The sequence below is a fragment of the Mesoplodon bidens genome (assembly GCF_964165515.1).
Source record: "Mesoplodon bidens genome assembly, chromosome: 2".
NCBI lineage: Eukaryota > Metazoa > Chordata > Mammalia > Artiodactyla > Ziphiidae > Mesoplodon > Mesoplodon bidens.
This window is the reverse complement of record NC_138177.1, coordinates 180,609,464-180,625,495: the sequence shown is the minus strand read 5'-3', so window position 1 is coordinate 180,625,495 and position 16,032 is coordinate 180,609,464. Positions and strand designations below refer to the sequence as shown.

Genomic DNA, 16,032 nt, shown 5'->3' with positions numbered 1-16,032 from the left:
CAGGCTCCAACCCAACACAATTCTTAAAAAAAATTTTAAATAAAATTTTTATTTACATGTCAGTTTTGGAACAGTCATAATAACCAGTAATTTATCTTTTGCAATCTTTTATCATCCTTCCCAATATCTCATTTTTTCAACAATCTGTACCAAACATTATCTACGTGCCAGGGGTTCAGAACTAAAGACACCATGAGGGAACACCTCGTGGTCCTCGCCCGCAATGCTCTAATGCAAAAAGAGGAGACACTGATATAGGAGAACCATCTCTTGCTCATGCTATGAGGGCCAGACAGGAAACAACACATGCAAAGAAACAAAAAATTGGTCCTCTTTACTCAGACAACGACAAACAAGTCAGTTTGTAATTACATGCCTCAGACGCAGAGAAAATTCTCTTTGGTCATGCCAAAACCATAAAAATTATCATATACTCTCTCCAAAGCTCTTAGGTCAAACTTGATAACAGAAAAGACCTCCACATAAGCACTTCGAATATCCTTAGGCATTCAGGAAAATTTTTAAAATGTTAACAACAACTTCTCGGTGAGAAAACAATGAAGGAGCAATAATGCCAACAATCTATAAGCAAAGTCAGAAGGATGAAAGCATGTAGCACAAACCTAAATTGCTTCCTTTTACATAGGAAATTGCACTTTCAGATAGGATTTCAATTTTCTAAACATATTTCCAGAAAATGAAAAATTATTCTAGTGTCTGCAAAAGTTCTGCTTCGATGAATCATCTGCTAAACAGACAGTAATAAACTCCCAAGTCCCTGTAGGCCACCAGTGTTAGCAATTGAAAATACACAGAGACATATTACTTTCTCCATATGGCTTAAGCTTAGAGCCTGAACAAGTCAATCATACAAGAAAGAAAACCATCAGTTAATACAGTTGTTAAAACATTCCTCTTTGACACTGAAAACAAACCAAGGCCTCCTGGGAATCTAAAAAGAACAAGAAGCTTAGACTGAAAGCCTCTCAGATGCAGTTCAGGACAGACATACTTCAGATAAGTTCAAGAAAAAAACTCATTCTCCCTAGGGTTAACAAGATAACTGCTCCAGAAAATTGTGTAAAAATATTATTTCCTCACTTAAAAAAAGGGAAAAAAAACAGTAAGTCCAAATTGTACATTCAACATTACTCCCTACAAAATCATATACTGTATTTCTATTTATAAAAAAATTTGAGTTGTTTCTGCCAGGAGTTAGCAAGAAAAATTCAATAATCAACAGAGAAACCATCCACAAAATGAAATCCTCTACGTGTGTGTGTGCGCGCGTGTATCCAACCTTCAGATAACCAAGAATATTGATAATCCAAAGCAAAAGTTAATCCAACTACCATTTACATTTGGCTATAAAATAAAGCTCAGTGGGGATATATTCTTTTCCTCTGTACTTACCACACTAATCATAATTTTTTGAGCCTCATTATAAAATGACCAACATGCAACAATAATACAACATTTGAGGAAAGGGACCCAGATGGCACCAAGAAGGGTAGCTGCCGCTTCAGTACGCTAGAAATGATCTACACAGTAGACAATACAACGGCATCTTTAAAACAGCAAGGGGTTTACAAAGCAGGTCCCTGCCATGATCTCATTAGATTCTCTCTGTCTACAACTCAGTGATGTGAACCAGACAGAAGTCACCACTCCCACTTTTCAGGCTACAGGAGGAGAACTAAGAAGAGATCATCTGCCCGTGAGTGAGTCTAAAGCAGGTCTCCCAAAGGTGAACCCCATCTGACCTGATTCCAACCTGCTGCTCAGGTTATAATCTGTATCTTCACAGGTGCCAACCTTTCCTACATGTATCCTTGCTGATAATTTGCACAGACAGTTTTAGGAAACACACTCACTTTAACCTCTCCCCGCAAAACAAGAGGTACTTTTCTCCAGTACGACAGACAAGAATATTGAAAATATCTTGTCGATCCACTACTCAACCCAGTTAAACAGGAAACATGGCAAAAGATACTTTAATAATTAATTAAAGGAATAATCGAATCTAAAACATTTCAGATTCAAAACAATCTTCATCTATTCATCGAACAAACGTCTACTGAATGCCCACAATGTGCGGTGTGCTAGTTACTGCCCTAGGTATGGGGAAAACAGCAGAGAACCACATACAAACATCTCTGTCCTTGTGGAGCTGATGTTCCAGGAAATGAAGAAAGATACACACACAGACACACACATACACACACACACACACACACACTATATTAAAAGATCTTACATGGGGAGTCCAATGGGGACAAGGGAGTATAAGAGGATTGCAATTTTAAATGATGGTCAGGGAAGGCCTCACTGAGGTGGCTTTGTCCCAAGTAAAAGTGAGTACAGAGGAAACACGGAGACCATTCCAGCAGAGGGGAAAGTAGGTGCAAATGTCCAGAGGCAGCAGTGATTCAGTTACATTCAAGACACGGAGGCCAGAGGGGCTGATGTGACACGAGGAAGAGGACTGATTTTTTAAAAAACGAACGTATAGTCCTCTCACTAGTTTCCAGAGTCATCAGATTGCACTTCATCATTTTATCTTGATAAAATTTGGTAGGCTAGCTTCGTTTCATTGTGATCTAATCAGGGTCAAAGGCATTTAACAGAGTCGAGGATACAGAACTGTTCTTTATTACTTCAGGTTACTTAACCCTCTACACAAACACTGTCTGCCTCTTCAAAGTGAAGTCAACAACCACCTACAAACACCTTACACTACTTAACAGAACTGATTTGGATAAAGTACTAAAATTTCGGTCAAGCTCAGGGTCCACACCTCATTTAAGGACACCATTTCTTGTCACTATTTAAGCACTCCCAGGAGGTGTGGGCCCTTGATAGAACTGCAAGAAGACTGGGCTCAGAAGCCAAGATCCAAGTTCTTGGCACTGCCAGGGCTAGTGCCTTAGGCAGGTCACTCTACCTCTCTGAGTCAGTTTCAATGCTGTAAAACAGGGATAATAACTAGCTACTTCACAGAGTTGCTGTGAGAATTAAGTATATGTATACGTGTGAATGCACTTACAGATTGCAAAGTGCTTTATAAATGTAAACTATCAATAATATATACCTAGATCAGTCATGACTACATTGTCTACTACATCAGATAATGCCAAATAGTGTATTGTGCTATGCAAGATATAAACATAGCCAAACATCATCCTTAACCTCAAGAATTTATTACCCACTAGGGAGGAGGGGGAATCCTATTACACGAGTAAGAAATAAATCATGGAAAACTGACTACAAATGAAGTAAAAATTTTAAAATATCTCCTCTTGGATCGTGTAAAATCCACTTATTAACAAAAACTTGCTCCTCCCTCCTGAGTTCCCAGTCCCTGAGTTCTGTTCATTTCAGCTGCTCAAGCCAGATTCTGGAGGATGCTTGACTCTCACACCAAATGCAGTCAGTGAAGTCCAATGAATTCTTCCTCATTCAACCACAGCAAGAAATGCTTACGTCTGTCAAATACCAACCACACACTAGGCATTTTGTTCAGCTCTCAGGGTCTACCAATCTCCTCCTGAACAACTCTGTAATTTGTCCACTGCTCCAGCTCAAGCAGAAAGTGCCTATTTCCAGCCATCATCATCCTTCACACAGATGAACACAACTGCCTTCTAACTGGTCTCTGTGACTATAAACTTTTGTTTTTGCTTTCCTTCCAATTCGTCCTCCAACACAGCCAGCCAAGCATCTGACCCTCCACCACTTTTTTTTTTTCTTAACAGCTTGAGATACACTTCACACACCACACAATTCACCACGTACAGTACGATTCACTGTCCCCCATTCCTCTCCAAAGATTACAGACCTTCCTGTCCTGACTGCCCCTTCACCACTCCAGCCCCACCTCCACCCTTCCCGTGTGTCCAGCTGTGCCCTCCCCTGTGTCGGGCTAACCTCTACTTACCCTTAGGGCCCTCGGGCATTCCTGCTGCCCGACTCCAGGAAGGCTCCCAGACCCACCCAAAGTCCAGCCCCGCACTGTTCCCCCTCCTGCCTGTAAAGTAGCCCTCATTGATCCCACTACTCGTATCTGCTCTTAACTTGTGTAGCTTCTCCACTAACCAACAAGGACCATGACTACAGTATAATATTCGCTAGAACAACTCCTACCGATGCAATTTCCTCTCTGTGTCGAATCCACTAGAGGTTTTGTCCTCATTATCATTTGACCATTCAGCACCCTCTGACAGGGCTGACCACGCACCCTCCTTCTGGAAAGGCTCTTATCCTTTGGCCTTCCTGGCACTGTCATCTCCTGGGTCTATTTAACTGTTCCTCCACCTCTAGTATTGGACCAGCTAATGGGGGAGCTCTTCAGGCACTATCCGGAGCCATCCTTCCTCATCTTCGTTGACCTCCTACGTGTCCGTCAGGCCCCAGGTACCACGTCCACACAGGCGATCCACAAATGCACGTGTCTACCAAACTTCTCCTGCAGAGCCAGATGCCTCTGAAAACTGCCCCCACCTGAAGTCTCCTCTTGGATGTCTCAAAGGCACCTCAACATATCAAAACAAGGGCACACTCTGGCCCCAAATGGCCTCTCTCGTGACTGGTGCCGCTGCCCATCCTGTCAAGCAAGCTGGACACCTAAGCCACATGTTTAGTGCCTCCTCTCTTTCACCCCATCATCAACAAACCATGTCACAGTTACCTTATAAACTTCTCTCAAACACACCTACCTGAGAACACGTCCAACACCACAACCTTAGTCAAAAGCTACTAGTGTGGCTTTCCTGGACCACTTCAATTGGCTTCTCTCCAAATCCACTCCTCTGAATCCTCATAATTCTCTTTACAGACTGCAGCCAGGGCTCTCCTTTCAAAAGGCTAATGTGATTATGTCAATCCTTACCTTAAAATACTCAGTGACTTGTCACTTCTGTTAACTAAAAACCCAAATCCTAACCATGACCTACAACGCCCTTATCTTTCTATGTGGCCTCACCCCCGCCTCCCTCCCACACTCCGTGCCCAACCACACCGACCTTCCCTCTGCCCCGTGAACACATGCCCTCCTACCTGGAGTAAGACTTAGCTCGTGCTCCCCCTTCCGTCGTGATGCTCATCTCCTCTCCTGGCCTAGGTACCTCCTATTCTTCCTTCAGGTCACAGCTCAACAGGAACCTCCTCAAGATGTCCTTTCTTGTCCAAAAGGACTAGGTTAAATCCCTTTGTAATGCTCTCTACAACCGTAACTTCACATTTATTTGTGTGATTTGATTAACATCTGTCTCCACCTCTAAGCTAGAAGCTCCATGAAGGGGGCTGACCCTGACTCTCTTTGCCCTGTGTTGTATTCTCAGATCCAAACTCACTGCCTGGCGCATACAGACGAACAAGAAATTACTCTTCCCTGCCCTCCCTCTCACACATAAGCTGGATCAATCAAGAGGGTATTATGATGAGACTTTTATTTGGGAAGGAAAATAGTTCATGCGTAAATAACTGAGGGGGTGCCTGAGCTGGCCTGCACACCATGGACAGGGTGGGGGGAGCACAAAGGAGGAGAGAGCATTCCAGGTGCAAGTGCAGTAACAACAGTGACTGATTAAACCCTTGTCCTGCATGGCAAATACAGAGTAAAACTAGTAGGAAGTAAGCTAAAGTAGAGGGGGGAATGGATAATGGAGGCTCCTAAAATAATAAAGCAGCTAATACTCACTGAGCACTTAACATGCGCTAATAAGCATTTTACACGTTAATTCATTTAATCTTCACTATAATGAGAGCGAGTATATAATTTATCGTCCAAACCGGGACACATCTGAGAGCAAAAACATTAATAATTGCTCAGGAAAAACATGAAACCAGGTCACATGATCATCCTAACTGTAACTCTTTTCAGTAGATGCTGTTGCTGTGTACAGTTTCCCTGCAAAAGCAAGCCCCGAGAGGCTGAGCAAGGAGACCAAAACTCACACAGTGTGTATTTCGGTAGACCCAAATCACACAGCTCTGTGTTAGACCCAGGGCACTGACTCAGAGCCTATACTCTTAACCACAGGCTATGCTGCCTTCAATCACACAGCCTTAAGAGCCAAGTTAGCCAATACAGTTGCTAAGCAAACGGTGTTACTGCAGGCTCTTAAGATGAAAGTAGGATTTGGGGAAACATCCATCCCATCTGGCACAAGATATTTTCCAACAAGAGCTGTTAGTGCCATTCCCAACTAGCTTGCTTTCAAATCCACTATCTCTGAAAGCCTAAATCAGGAACCAAGGTCCTCAAGAACTTCCGCCTTTGCCATTTCTACATTTATTATGTCTCAATAAATGCTTTAGCCTTCTCCCTTCGGAACAAAATGGGATGGTCCAAGAGTGGAAGACCTAAGTGAGCTACCCACTGCGCTGGGCCCCACCTGCAAGACAAGCAGCTGCAGCCAGGCAGGCAACAGAACACCCAGGAAGCATGCGACAGCTGAGCGACTTGCTTTCTCAGTAAAATCAATGTTCTTTCCCTGTTCCCTTTCATACCAACAGCCTGGGAATGAAAATGTACTGACTTCTGCTCTGGAAAGGGAAATGTCACTCTAACACTTGTTACTCCCGGATAAGAACTCATAAACAGCAACCTGCTGCACAGAACACCTCAAAACAGGCTGGAGAATCACTGACAGAGATGCAAGGTAACTCTGAAACATGGGTCAGCGAGTATATAGGAACCCATGTAGAGGTCAGAGTGCTTCATCTGAAACGGATGTGGTACTGGGCGTTCTCCCACCTGAACAAATCCAGCCGTTTATAAGCAAACGGTTACACGTGTACCTCCAAAGATTCTCTGCATTGGGGCTTAATAAATATTTAAACTCAATCAGTTTAATTAGTCAACGTTTAAATACTCATTCCTGGAACACATGTCTTATTGAGACAACCTAAATAACCGAGATGGGACCCATTAGTCAAATTCAGAGAGCAGCCTCTGTGGTATCAAAACAGAAGGAGTGGGGCTTCCCTGGTGGTGCAGTGGTTGAGAGTCCACCTGCCGATGCAGGGGACACGGACGGGTTCGTGCCCCGGTCCGGGAAGGTCCCACATGCCGCGGAGCGGCTGGGCCCGTGAGCCATGGCCGCTGAGCCTGTGCGTCCGGAGCCTGTGCTCCGCAAGGGGAGAGGCCACAACAGTGAGAGGCCCGCGTACCGCCAAAAAAAAAAACAGAAGGAGGGAAAGAATGAACGCACCTTAATCACGAGTGGGTGTAATGCTTAGAGCAGCACTTCCTCAACTGCTTGAGAAGCTCTGGGAAAAAAGAGAGAACTAAGATTGGCGGACTCTGACAAATATCTTAATTTCTTCCAAAAAGACATAATAACAACAAAACATACTACCTGCAAAAGGTGGGGAAAGTACCCAGGATAGCAAAACTCCAGGTTACAATCAACAGCTCAATTAAAATTAAATAACAAACAACACATAACCTTTTTATTTGGAGTAGGAGTAAGGAATTCCCAAAGATGAGATGCCCAAGGAGGTTCCCCAGCACCCCCCAAAATCAAAAATCCTCCTTTTCTTTAAAGAACACACAAATCCACTGACACGAGCAATTGCTTTTCTATACTGTTAAAATGTGAAGATTTTCGCAATTACATACGAAATTTTTTTGCCTTGCAAGTTGCCTATAGTTGTGTCTCTTCTACTAAGTAGTTAAGAAAAATTCACTGCTCACTTTAAACCAGGGCTTCTCAACTGCGGCACAACTAACATTTTGAGCCAGATTTGGGTGGGGCGGTTGGGGGGGAGGCCTGTCCTGTGCATTATCCCTGGTCTCTACTCACAAAGATTCTAGTAGCACAACCCACTGCTCCAATGACGACAACATAAAAGTATCTCCAGGTCTTCTCTGGTGGTGCAGTGGTTAAGAATCCGCCTGCCAATGCAGGGGACACGGGTTTGAGCCCTGATCCGGGAAGATCCCACATGCCGCGGAGCAACTAAGCCCGTGCGCCACACCTACTGAGCCTGCGCTCTAGAGCCCGCAAGCCACAACTACTGAGCCCTCGCGCCTCAGCTACTGAATCCCGCACGCCTAGAGCCCATGCTCCGCAACAAGAGAAGCCACCACAATGAGAAGCCCACGCACCGCAATGAAGAGTAGCCCCCACTCACCGTAGCGTGCAGCAATGAAGACCCAACACAGCCAAAAACAAATAAATTAAATTAAATAAATAAAACATTAAAAAAAATCTCCAGATACTGCCACATAGCCTCTGGGGAGCAAAGTTGTTCACAGTTGAGAACCACTGCTTTAAACGAATAAAACTGCTGGTCTATCACAGAGATTTCAAAGGATTAAGCATCTGTGTTGCTTTATTCAAAATTATGCTTGACCAGTATGGAATCCATAAAGCTAACACCATTACGAAAACTATATAATGTGGCATGTTCTTCATTCTCTGAAATATATTGGACTAACTCAAAACACTACCTGAAATAGTAATTACACAGATGTGTGAAGCTGAATTAGGAAAACAGAAGTAAATATTCTGAAAATCTTGATGTTTCCTGGCAAGCTCTGAAGGTGATCAGGAGTAATGTTACTCAGTGGTGACCTGTTCTAGTCCTGGAGCCAAGTGGATGCTTCTGTTATCACACGACTAACTGAGAAAACCTGGTGTCCACAATGCCAAGAACAAGGGAAACCAAATGCCTACAAGACCAAAACCCTGGTGTGAAAGGGGAAAGAACTCCTGAACTCACTCTCCCAAAGCATGGCCAGAGATAGAAAACCAAATGTAGAAAAGATAAATATAAAACTCAAGCATGTATGGACACCAAGCAGGGGGAAAGGGGAGCGGGGGGGGGGTGTAAAAAAAAAAAAGCCAACTCAAGCAGACAGATAAGTAAAATATGGTATACCCATAAAATAGAACATTATTCAACAATAACAAGGAATGAAATACTGATACATGTTACAACATGGATAAGCCTGGGAAGCATTATCTTACGTGAAAAATGCCAGTCACAAAAGACCACATATGGTATGATCCCATTTATATTAAATGCCCAGAAAAGACAAATCCATAGAGACAGAAAGCAGACTGGTGGTTGCCTGGGGGTGGGGGGTGCTGGGGTGCTATAGTTATGCATTTCATTTGGGGATGATATAAATGTTCTAGAATTGATTATGGTGATGCTTGCATATATCTGTGAAAATATGAAAAGTCACTAAATTGTACACTTAAAATGGGTAAATTATGTGATATGCAAATTATATTTCAATAAAGCTGTTACAGCACAAACACACACAAACAGCAACATTACAAACTAATAAGGAAAAGCTCAAGCTTTGCTACAGTTAAAAAAAAATGCATCTGGCTATAAAATTCACAAGGACAAGCTCTACCTCCACAATTCTGAAAAACCACCTTAGTTAATTAAACACATAGGAGAAGTTTTATTGCATGTCACATTAAGAATGAAAGAGAACCTTCTTTGGACCACAGTAATCTTTAATATGCAGGAACACTTGGTCAGGCTTACTACCTCTGCACAACATGTTCCAAAGCAGATAAATTGGACAGGGTTTCTTTCAGTCTGCAGAGATCCAAGATTCGAAGTTAATTTGCAACCATGGCACGTAAGGTCTCAACAGCTGATGAAAGGAAATGACAGGGTGGATTTTATACTTAACACAGTTACACTTCACACATATATGAAAAACCAAAAGCACTCATAATACACTTCTAATCCATGGGTACAAATTATATCAAGGGAAAAAAACCCGCAAAACTCACCGGAGCAGTCCTTCTAAAAACACTCAGAATCTGAGTCTTAGATGAAAAGGAAAAGTAGCTCTGACGAAAAGCATAAATCTAAGCCAAAACTCAATTTGCCATTTTCTCTGAGCTATTCCAACTGGGTATGATGCTCTCTAGGTTGACCAGATGTATTACACTGCCATCTTTGTTAACCTGATGTCATTCAAATAGAAAAGCAAAAGAGCCACTAGAATTATTAAATTCAAGATGCCAAGAACTAGCAAGTGACCAGGGAGGGTGGGAGTACAGGGAGTCCCACGGCCTGGACCACAACACTGAACTGCTGTAGTTGTGACACTGGTCATCAAATAAACTCCAATGTCCTGAGCAAAGTCGCTGTCAATTCCTCCATTAATTCAGCAAATATTTATTTAGCACCTACTAGGTGCCAAGCACTGCCCCAGGAGCTACAGATACATGCACGACCAGAATACACACAATCTCTAACCTCAGAGAGCTTCCAGTATAGTAGGGGAGGGAGCAGACAACAAACAAACAAGAAAATATATAGTATATTAGCTGGTGATAAGTGCTATGGAGAAAAAATTAAGGTGGGCAAAAGGGAATGGGGCGGGGCGGGGTCATTTATTTAAGGTAATCACTGATAAGGGGTCATTTGACCTAACGGAAGTAAGGCAGCAAGTTGTGTGGTTATCTGGGGGAAAGTATTCCAGGCAGAGAGAAAAGCAAGTACAGAGGCCTGAGACGGGGGCAGTTTGGGCACATCCAAACAGCAGCAAAAGGCCAAGGTGGATGAAGCAGTGACAGCAAAGAAGAAAGTCAGAGGTGAAGAGGGAAGGGGGGCAGGCGGGGGCGATGTGCATGCTGCATCTACTGAAATAAGAGAAGAGCCTTTGTAGGGTTTTGGCATAGAGAAGTAATGATCTGAGTTACGTTTTAACAAACTCCCTCCAGCTGCTGCAGGGTTACGAGACTGTGGATTCAGGCCAGGTGTCGGTAGTGCAGGTGCAAGGAGAGGTCAGACCATGGGCAGGTTCTGCTAGTAGAGCCCTCGGAATCTGTTGTCAGACTGGATGTGATCTGAGACAAAGAGGAGAGTCAAAGAAGGGGCCGCAATTTGGGCCTGAGCAACTGGAAAAGCAGAGCTTCATTTACTGATGAGGAAGAGAAGGAAAACTGGAATTCTGTTTGGAACATGTTAAGTTTGAGACGCCTAGTAAATATCTAAGCAGAAATATGGGTACAGGTTGAGAGGTCAGAAAGTTCTGGGCTGGAGATTTACATCTGGGAGTCCTCACCATACAAACCCTACGCCAACAACCACGAGACTGGATGACTGGGTGGTGTGGAAACAAACTACAGGAGATGAAACTTTCAAAGTAGCAAGAGAATACTCTGAAGCAAATAAAAGGTATTACGGACAGGCCAAATAAATTTGTAAACTGCAGGTGAAGTTTCAGTGATAGGATGATGGAAAGACTGTCTCAGACCATGTTCTGAAAATGCTGAGGTGAAAAGAATACCCTGTTTTATTCACAGAGAAGCCTTCTACATATGTAACAGTTGCCTAAAGACAAATTACTTATTAATGATGTTACCAAATGCTGTATTTAATAAAACCCAGGCTGCTACTGTCTTGGTTGGCTTCTACTTTACGAAGTCACATAAGATAGGAACATCCACTCCACTCCCCGCCCCTGTTTCAAAGGGAAATACAGCAGCTATTCAAATGAAGACTTGGGGGGTGGAGGAGAGACTGTTTTCACTTTGCAAATTAATAAAGGAGAGTTACTAGATTTTAAAAATAGTTTTCTTAAGTAACATTTTTGAGGCCCTAAATTGAATACTGTACAGTCCACACGAAGGAAAAAAAAAAAAAAAAGAAAACGTAGTAACTAAGTATATGAATTCAAAACAAAAAAGTAGGAGGAAAAAAGCATATTGGGTTTTTTTATATATATAAATTTTATTTTATTTTATTTATTATTTTTGGCTGCGTTGGGTCTTCGTTGCTACACACGGGCTTTCTCTAGTTGCAGCGAGCGGGGGCTACTCTTCGTTGCTGTGCACGGGCTTCTCATTGCGGTGGCTTCTCTTGTTGCAGAGCACGGGCTCTAGGCATGTTGGCTTCAGTAGTTGTGGCATGAGGGCTCAGTAGTTGTGGTGCACGGGCTTAGTTGCTCCACGGCATGTGGAATCTTCCCAGACCAGGGCTCGAACCTGTGTCCCTTGCGTTGGCAGGCGGATTCTTAACCACTGTGCCACCAGGGAAGCGCACGTATTGTTTTTAAATACTTGATACGAAAAGGTTTAACTGGACTCAAAATACATGTGCATTATCAAGAAAATTATGACTATATTTGTCAATGAAAAGAATGGGGGAAAATACATAATGAATGCTTCACAAAGTCCTATACAGGCACTCCCAAAATATCTCCAGTCTACCCAGTACACTCTACAAATATCATCTTTTATGTACGTGGAACAGTAGGAAGCGTGAACTCCAGGTAATGTTGACAGTGAAGCATGTTCTACAGTTGACTGTTTTAGATTCCCCAGACTTTTGGGCACTGAATGACTGATCACATTAGCACTGAGAGTAGGAAGAGCCAGAAAAGGAGGGGAGGGGTCACTGCCTAGTAAGAGAGTCTAGATTTCTAAATGAGGATTCTTACATATAATTACCTAGCTGCTATCATTCACCAGCAATGAAGGCAGCACTGTCAGCTTCTTCTCAGCACTAATGTCTCTCCATGACCAGGAATGGTACCCAAGACTGCCAAGAGCAGTCAAGTGACATACGACACATACAGCAAAAAGCACAACAGTCAGATCTGTGGGCGCTAATAAGCTGAACGGACACTTTCCATTCTGGAACTTCAAAGTGAGGAAACTACAAGTAGAAAGAAGGAAACTGTGAAAGGAAGTAGAGGACAGTACAGGCCTATAGAATGTCACCTGAAGTTCCCACTGCAGGCATCAGCAGTAACCTCTCTGGATATTCAGCTTGAGATACACCTGGCTTCTGGCCCCAATAAGTTTACCCCACTGTAAATTCACAGTTTCCAAAGAGTACCCTCACAAAATAAAAATAACTCTTGAGAATATGCCAGCACCCTTCTATCTGTTGCTCAGGCAAAAATACCAAGTTTATCTACCAAAAAAACCCAAAAACACACAAAAAAAAACTTGAATACACATAATCAGCAATAAATCAAATAAATTCATTTGGAGGGTAGAATGTTTTTTTCATTTTCACCCTCTTGATAAGAGGAACAGCCATACACTCAAGAATAAAAGTCCCTATTATTATGTAGAGCTTAATTTGTCTACTACAACAAGCTTTAGAGGATGATATAATGGCCCTACATCACAGATAACACACCCCAGTCCAGCTAAGTATGTAACAGATTCTCTAATAAAAAACTCATTTACCTCTAGGGCCAGGCCCTCCTGGGAATGAGAAGAGAATGCCATCAAGTCTACATCGGGTTTCCAATACAGACACACACCTCTCTAAAGCGAGTGTCTGCCAAGATCTTGGAAAGGAGGTCATTACTGAGAAACCCACTGATTTGTGAAATGAATAGAAGGCTCCAAAGAAAAGTGTCAAAATAAGAAAAACTGAAAATCATGTTTCTTTAAAGAAGGGGGTACAAGAGCTTAATGCCACAGTTCATATTAAAACATACCCAAATTAAATCTATTGCATTATAATTTAAAACACAAACTGTTATTAAATAATATGTACAAAAGTTGCAGCTTTCCCTATAGACCAATGGCCTAAGAGAGGGCTCCTCTTGACATTTATGAATTATTAACGCTGCCCTACAACCATCACTAGACTAAAAGGGAACCTTCTGACTTACAGACCTGAACATTAGCATCAGTAGGAGAGTAATACATGGAGCGGGGAGAAAAAGAAAAGCTATGTCTTCAGAGCTCTTCAAACTAAGTTTTTAAAAGTGTGAAAGCAACTGACTAGGTCGTACCTAAGGACAATAACTGTGATAACACTGAGCAGGGCTGAAGGAGGCAGAAACTGCATTTCTTCCAGAAGCAAGTCCATCTGCTAACAAGACTGGTATTGGCCACGCGTTGGCAGGATTAATCAATACCACACAGGTATTTTTTTCTAAGCTTTCATCTCATATAGTGTAAGATAAAGACAGTAGAGCAACTGAATTGCCTGATTAAATAAGGTCTGTATCCTAACTGCTCAAAGTCAAGTTCCCCTGACAAATTTCCTCAATTTTGTAGTCAAGGAAAAATTAAACCTACAAGCAAAATATTCATTCCATACTCCACAACCACAAAAACATCAGAAGCTCAGTTTATTGCCCAATGTAAACGTATACTGAAGAGCTCTAGTCTCTAGTGACCTTTAAGAACACCCGGAAAATGCAAGCAAGGCAACATTCAACATGAGAGAACATAAATTTCAAAAGCAACTGACGAAGGCAACCTGGAAGGCTGAAATGTAAATGGAGCATAGGCTTACAACAGCATTCTCAAAAGAAATCTTCTTTCTCACTTCAGAAAACAGAGAAATTTATTCTCAAATGCTTTCAGTGGAAAAACTGCCACTTCTGATTAAAGTCAAATCTATGGGACCTTAGGGAAATGCACAGATCCCTTTCTTTATTCTCCTGCCTGCTTTATCCTGCAACTTGCAAACTGACTTAACAGTATGTCTAACTACCTAGAGACATATGTGCCATTTTCAGCAATTGGTAATTTACCGTTTTGTTTTGGACTTTTTTTTTTTTAAGCAGCTGGATATGATGTGTTGCTTCTTCCCTAAAGGTCTGTCACTTTTGATATTTTTTTAAACAAATGATATGATACGAACAGGTAAGAAGCATTTTTTAGAATATTACAGAATTTCAGACTATGTAGAAAAAGCAGTGATATAAAAGGCAGCTCTTCATACCAATGAAAAATCCACAGAGATTCCCAATAATACAGAAGAGGTTTTTAGGCATCCTGAGAGCCCCATCACCACATCCACAATTAAGCCATTCTTACTCTCCACCAGGATCAAAACAGGAGGACGATACTATTAGTGATTCCAATGGATTTTAGGCTTGCTAATCAACCAGTTGGGAATCAAAGACAGAGAACTGAAGATGATGTAAGGGCTTCCATCCTTAGTTTGGACAACAAGGGGATGGGGACGGGGGCGGGGGGAATGATGCATGTGACTAAATGGAGAAGAGATTTCAATTTTGCAAAGTGTTGGGTTTCGGCTGCTAATACAGAGCCATCCAGACTAAGGCATCTACTAGGCAGCTAAAAAAACAACCTGATGCTCCGGAGAGAAGAAACCAAGGCAAGGAAGGCCTCGGGAGTCAGTCATATAGTATCTAAGAATACTAAATGAGATGACCTGGGAAGAGCATTAGATGGAGAGTATAGGGCTAAACACAGACACCATAAGCATTTGCCAAAATAAATCCCCCCAAAAAAGAATCTGGAGACCGTATGACTGACAGCCCCAAACCAACGAGCGCAACAATAAAATCTTCTGTGTAAAGTTAAGTGTGGGATGCACTGCTTACAAATACTCTTACAGTTTACAGTGTATTTGTCATACTAAAGAGTCTGAGAAGTCTGTGGGTAAGAAAACTGTTCAGTAAGTTGGTTATCAACAGAATCAAATATCCAGAGCATAGTGCCCAGTGTAATTCATCTCCACATTACAAAACATATAAACGATCAGTGCAAATTCTCATTCTTCCTTAGAACAGTATGAGTTGTGAACAAGAGTAATAGAAATTCTACAACTTAACTGCACTTAACTAATATCAGGAGTTCTTGATAGGAATCTGATTCCCCAAACACCTGCCACATCCTCATGAGCCTTAACCACTGATCAGGTTTTAGAAAATAATCCAAACTATTCAACGGGTCGTTCTATTCACATGTTAGAGACCAACATCAACTCGAACTACAGAACCACATAAAGAATGATTCACTCCACAAAACCTTCTTAGATGTAAATAAAGCAAATCAGGTATTTTTTACCGAAAGAGGAAAGAAAAGAATCTGCCACTCAGCAGCAAGGGAAAGGAATCAACTCCCGTAAGTGGAACATTAAATTAAAACAGAAGGGGGATCGCAAGAACTCAAGAAAAAAGAGACTAGATGCCTCAAACCACTTATGGTGCCAAGGCAGTGAGAGTACCTCTGGCCTCGGTGTGCTCTAACCACAACCCAGGCTCCAAGCCAGGGCAAAAGGTGGACCTCCCCGCAGTCACCAGAGATGACCAACAAATCA

At 42.2% G+C, this 16,032-nt stretch overlaps 1 protein-coding gene across 6 annotated transcripts in view; it reads right to left on the bottom strand.

The window, feature by feature from the left end:
* The window catches only part of RERE (arginine-glutamic acid dipeptide repeats), a 437,697-nt gene that overhangs the window by 261,490 nt on the left and 160,175 nt on the right, over positions 1 to 16,032 (bottom strand). Inside the window, exon 1 of one of the 6 annotated variants that reach the window (XM_081215087.1) lies at positions 7,215 to 7,253. The exons of the other annotated variants lie outside the window; for them this stretch is intronic. The gene's annotated coding sequence lies outside the window, so the exon portion shown is untranslated. Of the gene's footprint in view, positions 1 to 7,214; positions 7,254 to 16,032 lie in introns of those variants that run through there. 6 annotated transcript variants of the gene reach the window in all.